Source organism: Dinoponera quadriceps, unplaced genomic scaffold (genome assembly GCF_001313825.1).
Source record: "Dinoponera quadriceps isolate SergipeBrazil2010 unplaced genomic scaffold, ASM131382v1 scaffold1565, whole genome shotgun sequence".
NCBI classification, from domain to species: domain Eukaryota; kingdom Metazoa; phylum Arthropoda; class Insecta; order Hymenoptera; family Formicidae; genus Dinoponera; species Dinoponera quadriceps.
In genome coordinates, this window is record NW_014556124.1 from 1,667,511 (window position 1) to 1,681,792 (window position 14,282).

The window sequence follows — 14,282 nt, forward strand, 5'->3', positions numbered from 1 at the left end:
TTTGCGTTTCCAATGGGAGGGGGGGGGGGGGGGATGATAAACGGGCCAGCGGGAGAGATTTCGGCTGAATGAATATTAATAAATACGAGGCGCGCGTGAATCGAAGACTGATTATACGTAACATCTCGCGCGGGGAGATCTTATCTCGCCGGATGTTCACGAATTGCGATAAAGTATCTCGGCGGACAAGCGGGCGGAAAGGCCGAGAAGCGAGACTCTCTCAGATCCCGCCGGTGAATGTTGGGCTGTTTCGGCGTGACACGTGCTGGAAGAAAGAAGTGACGTGCGTGCGTGTTTTCGCAAACACGATGTCAGTTCCAAATTCAGCGATAATGTGTTCGGGTTGCGTCGCTCGATAATATCGCGAGATATTCCCGTATAATTGATAACAGGCTCGCGATGAGACCCGCGCGCGAATGTGTAACATCCTGCGAAACGATAAAAGTTTTCTGCAAAATGGGGAAAAAAAGTCCGCTCCCCCTCCCCCGGTTGCAATGCTGCTGGCGCGACACACGATAACGCAAATAATCATAAGATTTATTAATAGACGGACGCGTTCTCTACACATGTGTGCGGATGCGCGCGCCGCGTTAAGCGTGTATTCGCGACACGCCGGGAGCATAAATCGCCACGGGATGCTGAGAGAGATGCGTTATTATCAGAAAAAACGCGCGAGTGTGTGTGAGTTAACCGGCAATTCCGCGGAACGTAGTAGTACGCAACGCCGACGGCGAGCCCGTAACCGATCGATCGCGGCGGCGCGCATCTCGCCCGCGGTCTCTTAATAATTTCGCGCAGTTTTACTTTCACCTGTGCGCGCCCCGGCGCTGCATTTCCCGGGCTCGATAACGGGCCCGGTGTCACCGCGTTATTATCGAGTTTTATGTTATCTCTTATTGAATATCTCCACGCTCGCGCGCCGCTAAACCGCACGCCAAAAGCGCAAGAGAGAGAGTCGTTTACGGGCAACGCGCGCGCACTCGTCGTCGTCATTGTCGTCGGTCGCGCTCGACTCCGGTCGGCCGACGTCGGCTCTGCGGTTCGGGCGTTTCCGCGCCACGCTTGTACGAACTTAACCTTATTACACATTGTGGAAGCGATTAACCGAGTCTTACCGCGTGTTCTCTTTCGCCGTTTTAAAAGCACGACGGGGACGCAGGCGGCGTATCCTCTCTTCTTATAGACGCGAATCGATCGCGAAAACGCTTCCTCGCGATATTCGAGCCCGGCCGAACGGTCGTTACACGGCCGGACGAAACGAAATTACGTCACGCCGCGGCACCAGTAACACAATTACGCGCTATTATCCACGCGCTTACGTTTGACCTGGTTTTAACTCCTGCATCGGCAATTTCTTTTTGCATTCGGCATCAGCGGCCGGCTTTTCGAACATGACACCGCTGCCGTACGTATAATTGTGGATGAGAGACACATCGCGATGTACAAAATTCGCGCGCACTGAAATATCAATTGAATTGTCGTAACCGGATGTAGGTGGAGCCGATCGGATAATTTAGTCGATATATGCTCGACGAACTGTTCGATCACTGCGATCGAAAAATTTAGTTCTTCGATAAAAATAAAAACGAGAACAAAACTGCCGTCGAGGATAGAACTTCGGACTTTCGTACGCCGGAATTTATAACGTCTCGCTTATCGAGCTACGAGAACGCTGTTGCACATAAACTTCTTTCCAGATGTAAGTTTGTTTCATGATAATTTTTCATGAAAATAACGTGTTCTTCATTTTTTAAGAAACCGGAGGAAACTAAAGCAAATAATTTGGTTGCCCTAACTCAGGCGAATTTATGAAGTTTGTTCTCTCTATAATGCATTTGGTTGATTCGAGTAAAAAAATGTGATATCGTCGACCATAATGTGCGTTTGCTGGCGGTTATAAAAATAAAATTTCCAGTGCACACACGTAGCTAGGAAATACCGCGTAAAAAGAAAAGTACGTATAATTTCTCGCGGCAGAATTAATCGAACGTGCTAAATTATTCGGTGTACAAGAAAGAAAACTGCTATATTTAAATAAATATATTTGCGTAGATGAAAATTATAGTTTCTTTTTTTTTTTCTGGCAGTTCGTTACGTTCAAACAATAATTAATTTGATATGAGTAGGAATAATCATTCCGATAGCCTCCTTTAGCGATTATATGAATGTAGCACTTTTTCGAATCACGATCAATCAATAATAATTGACTTCGTGGAAATGTTGAATATAGGATCGAATCGAATGTCCAGTAAAATGGAGTTGAATACACGCTGGAGTGTTTCCTCGGCGGCGGTTCGGCTTCGCCGATTACGCATTACGCCGCCTCGTGATCGCGTCGCATTCTTGAAAAGCGCGCACTTTAGGCTCGTTGGTAAGGAACACGGTTTAGACGTAGCATCTAATGCAATCCGAGTAACTGGGTCTAGGCCCTCAAGGCCCAACGATTAAGCGAATCTCGAAACAGGCTCTGTCGCAATCGCCGTCTTTGCACGCTGTTTTCCACGGCGTTCCTACGACAGCAACGGCGGGAGGGGAGGGGGAGATTGCTTAACGCGGAAAGTTTCCAGAGTGCTTGCGAATGTTTACGAAAGGAAGCGGTTTCTTATATACCTGCGCCTACTGCGGGCGCCTTTAAAAACAGTACAGAGAGAGAGAGAGGGAGAGAGAGAAAAAGGCAACACTCGTCGGCGAAAATCGTCGTTGAAAAATGCGCGTTTGCAAAATTGCATCTTCTTGGTAACACACATCGCCTCGCGAGAGAGAGAGAGAGAGGAAAATAGAGACAATGGCCGCGCGCGCCTCCTATCGCCGCGCGTAATTAAGCTGAAACAAACGAGCGCGATTTCACGCGATAAGAATTAAGATTCGCAAATTCGATAATCGGGACTCCCGCCGGCGGGTATCATCGTCAAGTGATAACGTCAATCGCACCCACCGCCGGTGGACGCTGCAATTTCCTCGGCCGCGCGGAGGAACAATGGAAGCGTCGAACGAAATGAAAAATTACCATTCGACTTTCTCCATCTTTCCCCGAAATCGTTTGCGATCACGTCTCGTTGCGTACGTTCCGAGTTTCCGCCTCCTTCCGTTTGTCGTTGTTGATCTTCTTCACGTCAACGAATGCACTCGCAGCCGGCACTGTCTTGCCGGAAGTCATGTCGAAGTTGACGCTTAATCGCGCGAAGCGTACCGATATATCGGTAGCTCGTTAATTAATCGTTGTGATTTTTTTTTTCTTTTACACCGACACAATGCGAATTTGCCTTCTCGCTTTCTTCCGCGAGAATCCGGAGCGAAATTAAACCGTCGCGCGAAAGAGACGCGACGAGGTGCGAAATGAAGCGGGCGAGCACACTCGTAATCGCGCGATAACACCTGTCACAGATCCCGCGGCCAGGCTTGTGTGTGTGTGTGTGTGTGTGCGTGTCGTTCGCAACCCGTGAATACGAGAACAAGGCTCGTTCGGCGAGAACAACGAGCGTTCCGCGCGCCTATGCCTTTTTATGAACGATTCGAAAATCACATTCCGCCGACAACTCGCCGTCGTCGGGCGTTTAAACGCCGTGATTTCTCGGCTCGCGCCGTAGAACGCGCGAGCGATTCGCTCGAATCGCGCGCTACGGTCTCGCGTGAAAATTAATTCACTCCGCCGACGAGCGTACGTGCTCGTCCGAGATTTGTATACCGTGGACTTATCTGCTCGAGGTGATCAAATCAACGTTCGCGCGTGTATTCCCGTGCACTCGGCGCCGAATAAACTCCCTTTTCGTACACTTTCGTGCATCTCGAAACACGGCAGCACCTCGAATCCTCGATCTGTTTCGATCTGATATTAATATCGCGCATGTAACCTTGATATGTTGATTATATCGATTAAATGTAATATTGATATTATGCGCTATAAATCCAAAGTGTTTTATACATTTATGTAACACACATATGTGTGGAAAATCATAGCAGTGACGTACAAGTGCGTGAAAAAGTGACTATATGATTTTGAACACAAGTGTGTGTGTGTAAAAATGACAGGACTTGGATTTGCAGTGTATGCGCTGAGTAATGTTTACACATTTGTGTGTGTGTGAAATCACCCGAGTCGAAATTTTTGATTCTTCGCTTAAGTCTTCAAGTGGAGAAAACGGCAATAATTTCCTCATTTATAGGATCAAAGGAACGCAATAGAAGATTTTTGAACAATTGTTGTGGTAAAAAATGTGGTCAGTCACAAAAAGGTTGCAATCCTTTTTATATACCTTTTTTTTTTAGTTGCATATGCCCCGTGTCCAACAGGATTATCTGTTTTTTAATCATTCTCAGAAAACACATTTTCTTATAGGATACAAGATGCATTACGAAATTCATCGAAAAAACAACTATTGCAACGTTTTTCTGTAATTGTGACCATGCGACGTATTTCATTCAAATTTTCTTTTATACGCGCGGGTATCGAAGGTGCATCAAACGCGACGAAGAAGGGAACAACGCGTTCTTTACTCCTCGTATTATTTAACGCGCAACGCGAAGCGCGCTGTGCATTTTGCGCAATTTCAAAGCACGGCCGTGCACATCGTAAAACGTGCCAACGCTCGGAAACGGGAAGGTTTTAGTTTCGCACAGATGCGAACAATTTGCCCAACGGTTAAGTAAATGAACTTATCTATTTTCGTTCCGATGACAAAGCTATTTTATTTTCGCGTTTCGTTAGATAGTCCGCGATCAGAAGTTTCCATTGTCGGGTTCGTTAGAAACGCGAAGAGTCGCGAGTGCGTATATGTACATACATGTATACATAATATATATGAAGACGGCTGATACGGACGTATCCCGAATGACTTATCAGTCATTTTTAGTAAATTTTCTGCTTGTGTGCGAATGACAGTGTTTCGTTCTACAAGATAAAAAATAACGAGTAATTGCGAGAAAGAGAGAGAAAGCGAGAGAGAGAGAGAGAGAGAGAGAGAGAGAGAGAGAGAGAGAGAATAATAATAGTGCAATGAAAATGTCCGGCTACACGAGAAAAAAAGTAATAAAATGTCGGAATTTTTAACTATTTTTGCACGTAACGAACATATTTTCGATAACGTCACTTGTCTTGATGCTCGAATTGCGGAACGGCAAACCGCTCGCGTTGTATTTTCAATCGTTACTTAAGGGGTATCTAATACGAGCGTTTCGTTTATTTCGGTAGAACTAAAAATAATGTCGCATGTAAAAAAGTATGTCAACCAATATCGATAAGACTAACATGAATGTGCGACAAGTAGGACTGCATTGATTCATCTTATTAAAATTATGTTCAAATCGTGGTGATAGACAGAAGCGTAATTTCGCAGGAGCTCAACTCGAGATACGTATGTACGTGTCGCTGAATAAAATTTTATAATAAAATGCGAGATTAGAGAGGTGTCGAATTATCCTTTCCCGTTCTCTGTCTGTTTCAACATTATCCTTCGTACAACGCTATAACATAATCCCCTTAAAGCAAAGTGAAGAAATAGTATCGCAGATAGGAATAATTGCGATAAGATTAGCATCGGATCGCCCCCGCGTCTTTTCCAACCTCGGTTGCTTGTTTTAAAAGAACGATTGCAGTTTTTACGTCGCGGAGATCCGCCAATCGTTACTATCCGCGGTACGTTTGTTAGCGTGATAACATCTCGCCATCATTTTCAGAGATTAAATGAGAACTGATGTCTCTTTTTGTATCCGATATAGCGTTCAATTCACGGGGTCACGATTGTTTTCTGAACTCCGGAATATCAAAAATGAAATTATTTTCCTTTGTTTTACGGCACCGTGAAGCTTGATCAAAAGGCACAAACGGAAGATCTGCACGTAATGTATCTTTCATGATGGACAAATTTATACAAATAAACGACTTTCCTCGGTAAAATCCAAAATTTATCGTCGCTCGTTTTGTGCTTTCCTTTGTTAACGTGTTAGCTTCGTTTACAGGGAGACCTACGGAGACCCATTCTACGCGAACAAAGACAGACTTGTCTGACGAATGTTAGCGCGTTAGGCCCGGTATGGTTAGTCGTACGATCCCGTATTGCGCAAGTGGGATCTAGAAATTTGACGTAGAATACTCTCGTGTTCACGTAACGCACGCGTGAAAGCCTTTCGGCCGGGTCCAGCGGTTTCTATTAAACACCCGAAATGTATTATCTCACGTTAGCGGCAATGACGCTGATGAAATTAGAGTTTTTTCTTTCTTTGTTGGAATTAGAAAAGACACGCGAATGTAGCACTTTTGTTTCTTCGATATAATCAGCTTCTTTCGTACATCTTCGTACTTTTATTCGTACTTGTCATAATCGCTATCATAGAGGTGTATGGGAGAGAAAGAGAGAAAGGGGGAGATCGAGTACGTGAAGTGAGTTTGCCTTTTGGGACAATCTAGCGATAAGAAAATATCTGATTTTTGAAAGAAGTAGACTAGTTAAATAGCCTTCTTCCTTATCGGACAACTGTTTGAAATAAAGTAATATCGCTTTGGGACAATGTGGCAAAGTTAAAACCATGTCAACTTTCAAAATGATAATTTTCATAAAAGGGGAGCTAACTTCATGCAATTCGAGAAGAAAGGAAAAGAGAAGATTATTCCTGGTATAAAATTCGGCTTATTTATAAAACTTTTCGTCCATTGGTACAATTTGGCCCAAAGTGCCTGGACTATAAATTACGCGCGCTCCATTAATTTTTTATCATAGAGGTACTGTGCTTCATGAGCACATAGGGCGCTTTGAGAGAGCGACGAGCTTTAATGAATGTTAATAAGCACGGGAGGGTTGAAGGAACGAGTTTGCGTGGCGTCGCCGTCGAGTATTCGGCGTGAATGCATGAAAAACCGTGCTATCGCCAATTTCGCATATCGGATGAAATAGGTGCACCGGCCTTTTATTTATAACTACGTATATATATATATATATATATATATATTTCGCACCTTGCGCGAAACGGTCGGTCGCTCGCAGCGCATCCAAACCAGTTTGATGAACGCAAAAACGGTTCTTTTTCATCACCGAGTCGCGAATATCTTCTACATTTCTGTATTCAAGGTCATGCAACCCATTCACGTTCAAGGCCACTTTAACAACGCGATTGCGCGCGAATATTGTGCGATCGGATGTTCGCTTTTAATTTGAACTGAATAATTTCAATTTTTGAGTCTAATTTCTCCTGTTAAAACGTAAAAAATGAAGTTGCTTATCTATTCTGAAAAAGTACGCATGTGCGCCCAGTTATGTTTTCACTTTTTTACTAGGGGACTTTGTTATAAAAACTTATCTCAATATATTCTCTTTTTTGATATATTTTAACTTTAAGCTATCAGTGAGAGAAATACAATTGCTTTTTCTATAAGCGTCGAAGAAAACCGTCCGTTGAATTTTCTTTGTACGGAAGCCATTTTTTTTTTCTTAACACAAAAACAGTTTTCAAATTAAAAAGTTTTATTGCTCTTGCGAAAGAGAAAAAGGTCGTTTTAAACCATTCGGGCATTACATAAAACTAGAAAAAGTTCACTTTTCTGTCACTCTTTATTTTTTCAAAGCTCATCTTATATCGGATTTCTCAGTTGTATGGATAATAGGACAATATTGTAGGAACGACAAACAAATATTACATAATTTACGACTGCATCTCCTCATTGTATTGTTTACCACGTATTGTGATTTATTAAAAATACGCCGTAAAGAATTTCGAGAAATTTCACACTATTATTAGGTCGCACTAAATCATTCTAATTTCTACAATTAAACGCAAGAAAGTAACAAGAGAACTTGTTTTCAATTTCGCCGAAGCTTTTAAGGGTTTCTCGTATCTTTCGTAGGTAAAGACGCGCCGAAACACGGGAGCGATAAAAATCAGAAAGAGAAAATAGGAGGGGAGGGACAACTCGTGGAGAAGGAAAACTAAAACACTTTATTCTTTTCATATCGTCCGCGTGATGTTGTCGAATCACTTCATGATCAGGTACATACATACGCGCATTGCGTTTCTCATTTAAATATCGCTAAGACGAATCGCCACATGAGATAATGCCACGTAGACGCTGTTAATGATGATATCTTATTTAATAGCTTCGAAGTTGTAATAACGCAGAGCGAAACGGAAACAGAGAGGGAAAGGGAGCAAAAAGAGCGGTCTCAACCTTTCACTCGTGTGTCACGCGTGTAAAACTGTACGAGAAAGAAGAAGCGAATTTCGTAAATCCGCGAGAACGGCCGAGAATACTTAGGAGAGAGGGAGAGAGAGAGAGAAAGAATGAGAGAAAAGGGGAAGGAGAGTGAGAGAGAGAAGAGGGCACGTCCTCTCTCGGTAAGCAGGACGCCGGTCACCCTGGGAACTCATGCAGCGCGGAATAACGGAAACCGTGCGCCTTCGTTTAGAAACTCACGAATTTCATAATTATTGTATTATGATGCAAGACGGTGTACCTATACCTGTGCGCCCGTCCATCCGCCCGCCCGCTTGCCTGTCCGTCCGTCCGTCCGCCTTACCCGCTTGTTCGACTCCTACCTCTTGGCGCGGGCGCGCTCGCGGCGACGCGGCGGTGGTGGGGCAGAAAGGTTAGGTTGAGACGGGGATTGTGTAACCCATCGTTGAACCGAAGCCTCGTCTTCTTTTCGCCGAAGCTTTTACTTCTTTCTCGGCGGAGTCGCGAATGTGTCGCGAATTTCGCGCGACAAGAGGGAGGGACGCGCGCGTTTCGTCGTCCGCGGCGTCTCCGCCGGTCCTTACGTAAGCGTGATTTCGATAGTACCGACGATAACGGCTCGTCGTAGTATTAACGAATCATTAATTGAAATGTCTGAGGACAGGTGCGCACGCGTGTTATCGCGGCGACGCCGCGACGAGCGGCCGTGTTTCGAATTTCCAGGACTCGTCGCGAAATGACTCGGCGCCATTCCGAATCGACGGACGATTCTCCTCGCGACGAGTGCATCCTGCACATTTGACTGGAAACGCGGCCGCCTACTACAACGACTCCATGTCTCCGTCGTGTCGCGAGCAACAGCTGATCATCATTAGAAGTAACTTTTTTTTATCCCGACGCATCTCTCGCCGTCTTACCGTCGGTTGTTGTTCCTCGCTCCGAGAGGAAGACGGTCGAGAAAGTTGAGATATGAATATGTGCATTCATTTTTACAGGCACACACGCATTCATACACACTCATACTCACACACCCGCTCCCTCGCCCGCCCGCCCGATGCAAGCCGCCGCCCTCTTTGTTCGCCGCGGTGTATTTCCGACGGATCTTGCCACGGCGTCGCTAGCTAGCGTGCCCCTTTTTTTCGCGCTCTTTCGCAATGCGAGCGAGCGCGCGCGCGCGGGACGACTTGGCTTAACGTCGCGTCGCGGCCGAGTGCGTGTCACGGCGGGATCCCCGAGCCGCGCGATTGGCCCGACCGTGGGCGAGCGCGCGGTCACGTGGCCCGCTCGTTAATTTCTACGGGGGAGAATCTGACGTCACACGGGTTGGGGGACCCTCACCGCAAACACGAGTGGTGTGTGTGGACCACAAGAGGAGAGATTCGCCAGCGGGTTTCCCTTTCTTTTGAACGCGCGAGCGCGGGTTCGGCGCTCCGGGACCGCCGCTTATCAACGCGAACCTAGGCGCGCAAACCGGATGTAGATCGCATTCTTTGGAAGGTTCGCGCCGCGCGCGCACCAGCTCTCCGGCCCGAACGAACGGTTTGACGCAAACTGCCTACGGATAGCTGAATGGGCGACGTAGTAAATATAGTCCGCCGCGCGCGGATACTCTGCCGTCGCCGATGTTATCTGTTACGTGTACGTAAATAGAGCGAGAGAGGTGAGAGAAAAGCCAATGAAGCGGGCGAAGGATGAGCCCCGGATAGCTTAATAACAAAGCATTCTTCTGCCGCTCGCGCGTTATCGCGCTGCCATTTAGCCGCGCTTAAAAGTTCGCGCACATAGTCGCGCAAGTTCGACGTACACTCGAATACACGCGCGGCACAACCGGTTTATTGCACCGCGTTGATAACGCGGAGAGTTTGTTTATTCGTAGATAATAGATGAATATCTCTTGTAAATCTCGGGCTTGTAGGCCGGATTCTCCGGAATTTTTTGGTCCACGCGGCCGACGAGGAGGTTAGGATCGGCTTGGGCTTTCTGTGCCGACGGAGCGAACGATCGAGCTTTTTCCGGCGAATAAACTATTCCAAGAACATTTTGGCAAATTTTCACGCAGGTCGAGCGATATTTCGATCGTGATTGAGCCGAGTGAAATACTTGAATCCTGCATTTTTTTTTTCTCCGTGCGTAGGCGTGCGTCGAGAAGTTGCTTAATGAACGATTCTCGGCGAGAATCGACGCGTCTCGATTGATCGAGGAGATCGCGCGCCATCTTTGCGATTGGCTTTGTACAAAAAAGATAACTATCGAACTCGGCCGTCATTCCCTCGTCGTATTTCTTTCGAGAAAATCTGCGGATCGCCGGGAGCTTCCCGCTTCTTCGTTTCTCGGAAACTTCCGGATATCCATGATGCGGACGCGATGCGGGGAGAAACGTTGGTCGTTGTTACGTGCCGCGCGTCGTGCCAGTCCCTGTTCGCCCAATGACCAGCAGTTCGGACGTAAATTCCATCAGTGTCACGGTTCGGCGTGCATATTCGACGATCGCCCGATCGAATCGTGCCATATATCGATACGTTAGGGCACGCCGCCCACGTGGAACGTTACCACCCACTCGGTGGCCACCGAATGGCGAACGGCGGCGGGAATCGTCGCTGAATCTCGAGCGTCTGTGCGAGCCGCGCTTTTAACCCCTTTAAGCGGTGGTGCAGTTTGCGGGGAAACGCGCATGCCGTGAACGTGACAGTAAGTTACAACAGTTGCTTTTCGCTCGTTTCGATCGCAGCCGCGCGAGGGGGCTTTCGCGATATCTTTGCGGGAATAGGCAAGACTGGAATTGGAAAAAAAAATATTACCGTTTGACACCTTTCTCGCAGAGTTTCTCTCTCTCTCTCTCTCTCTCTCTTTCTCTCTCTCTCTCTCTCTCTCTATGTGTGTACGTGTGTGTTTCCCGCCATTTCGCGCCCGCATAACGTCCGCTGGCTCGTCGCGATAAAGTGTATTTGCTCGATTCGATATGTCTCCTCGACATACTCTGTGAAAGAATTCAACTAAATGCACTCCATACAGGAGAATATTATCAGTTAAAAATAAAAAGTATAAAATATATATATAATATATATAAAAAAACATATATATATATAAAATATATATATATATATAGTATTAGTTGTATAAAATATATAAAATTATTGGTTATATAAATAAGGATGTGTCGCTAGTTGCTAATAACACAGGGTCGAATTTGTTGATAGTGATATCAAAGCCAGAAAGTTCTCCTCACGAGTAACACGAAACTTAATCGAAAGAGAAAATCGAATTAATCGTTTCACGAGTATAGCATATATTGGACTATCATTATTTTTCTCGTTCAATGTAAAGAACGAAGGAAGGGGAGAAGGGGGGCTACCTCGATGGACCTAAAGCATAGATCCACTCGTAGATCCGCGCCGCGTCACGAAGACCCGGGTCCACGTCACGAAATCGCCATCACCGTGGGGTGAAAAAGGAACGCGCGCGCGCGCGTACATACATACAAACATACATACATATATACACACGAGCCGGAGCGCGCGAGAATGGCGCGCCTTCGCCCGGCCGAGACGAATTTGCGTGAACACCGCAACAGGATGATCGTATGGCGCTGCGCGTATTCGATTCCGCGCGGTATCGATGTGGCGGAGTCGACAGGCGCTCGCGAAAAAGAAAGAGAGAGAGAGAAATACATATACAGGGTGGCGGAGGCGGCAATATGGAGCGGATTGAGGTTTACGCGCGGTTGTGAGGTCGGGGGCAGTAGAAAAGAAGAGGGAGGGAGGAAAGGGGGAGGAGAAGAGAGATGTCGACGTGGGGCGACGCAGGCAGGTAGGCAGATAGGCAGGCCGGCCGGCAAACAGGCAGGCAGGCAGGCAGAAGTGGACGGGTAAGAGCGATTCAACCTCCTTTCACTTTCAACGAGCGCGCTCGCTCGCTCGCTCGCTCGCACGTTCGCCGTTTTATACGGCGGCGCGAGCACACCGCGTACGAAAATAGGCAACGCCGCCGTTTTCGCCGAACGCGCGCTCGCGCGCGCCCGCCGCTTCGCGAGAGTTCAGAGGCTACGAGCGTTCGCAACCGACCTTCTCGACTCGCGCGGCACGGGTCGCTCGCTCGCTCGCTCGCTGCCTGCCTGGAAGAGGGTGGCGTCGCGACGCCGTCTTTTCGCCCTCCGCGCGGAGCCCTGGTGTCCTCTTGGATGCGCGCCAGCGAGCTCGAGATTGTCGGCGGCCGGGGGCTTTTTAGGTAGCGGGACGACCGCTCGGTGGCTTATTACATTTGGGACGTGTCGTCAGGGGCCGATCCTGCCTATGGACGAGGAGGACTCCGACCTAGCGCTCGCTAATATCGAGGTCGCTCTGACGACACGACGGGAGGGGGGGGGCGCCCGGGGTGTGTCATCATAGAGCCGCGTTTTTCACGAAGGTTAACCCTTTGGCTTTCCAGATCTGGTACTTCGTGCCTCTCGTCGATAAAACGAGGTCTTGACACTGTCCACAGCGCGTCGCCCCGTCGGTCGTATTTTTTGTGGTAATAACCGGCTGGGTCTAACAGAACCTCATCTGTGAAAGCGAGCTTTCAAACGCGATCACATTTCAAAAGCCCGGGGTTATTTTACGCGTCGAGAGAGTTACCAGCCGGTGCCAACAGTATGGTGATTCTTCCGTCCTACGAGGTGTTGAAAGGGGAGGGGGGGACCTCCTTCGTCCAAATAACTGGTTTGCCCGTATCATTTTGTTTCAGCGTCTCGCCGCTCCACTTATCGACGCTTTTGAGACGACGATTCGCGGATCCTCGGCGAAAGCTCGAAAAAACGCATCCCGTAAGTGAGCCCGGTGTTTTTTTTCTTTTTTTTTTTTCTTCGAGCGTTTAACCCGTTGCAGGAAGCGCCGGTGCGCGCGAGTGAAGAGGGTAAAACGCGCTTACACGCGGGTGGTGGGACTCCCTGGGCGCGTAATCGACGATTACGGATTACGAGAACGGTGATCATTACGACGCCTGAACCGTCGTGTCACTCTCCGCCGCGAACGAACGTCGCTGGCCGATTACGGTCGACTGACTGACTGACTGTCGAGCCGCTCTGTAATCGGCGGCGAAAAGAAATTCCGACGCGCTTCTTTTCGACGTGCTCTCGAAATCGGACGAAAAATCCAGGCGGAAAATCCCTGTCCGTACAATTGAACGCCCGTCCTGTGAGACTCGTCGAATCGAACACAGACTGAAAAATGTCGCGGTCTTTTCGCCGGCTGTATACAGGGTGTCTGAAAATGTTCATGGTACATCCATGGTGCGCGCAGGTAGAACGGGTTAAACTGCTGGACGGGAAAGTCGTGCACCGTGTTTTGTAAAATTCGCAACGGTTGATCGGGGATTAATTAATTATTGTGCGAATGACTGAACCGCAACCGGATTCCGTAGGCTGACGCACGAAGGAAGGATGACTTCTATAGTTTGTAAGAAAATTTATACAAGTTCGAGGTTCATTATATCGATACCTGTCGCTAAGTACAGCGGCTGTCATGTATTTGCCGATTCGACTATTCTGAACAAGAAAGTCATATACTACTTTGCAAACAACCGCTCGAATTTGTTCGAGTTATTAATTTAGAACAACCTCTGTACACGGCCATTTTCAATCATTAATAGCGCAAAATTTTGCTTGGTTGTTTGCAAAATGGTAGAAGACTCTTTCCGCTCGCATTGACCTAAATTGTAAGTGTATGACGGATGTCCCACTTAGTGACAGGCGCCCCGTATATATTCGCAGACTCGCCGACTCTTTGTTCCGAATTGCGGTTACTCGAAAAATGTTCGCACGCAAGCCGGTGATTTGTGACTATCGAATTATTGCGTAACGTTCGCGAGACTTAGGATCTTCGTTTCGTTAAGAAAAAGCCACCAAGTCGCGCGAGCCAATCTTCAAGATCGGCAAGAAAGTCTCTGTTCGATCGATGATTGCAACATCTTTCCACATTTGTTTTTACAGTGTGTGAGATTCTCTATGATCAATCTCCGCGCAAACGACAATCTTCCCAGTCTCATTGACTAGAAAGTGATGAAGTGAACTTTGCCATTTAATTATTAATCATTTACACGTTACTTGATCACTCACAAGTTCGAAAGTTAGACGCGTCAGGGGGGG

The 14,282-nt window shown here is 47.3% G+C and overlaps 1 protein-coding gene across 1 annotated transcript in view; it reads left to right on the forward strand.

Moving 5' to 3' along the window:
* The window catches only part of LOC106746758 (nuclear hormone receptor FTZ-F1), a 24,316-nt gene that overhangs the window by 5,088 nt on the left and 4,946 nt on the right, over positions 1-14,282 (forward strand).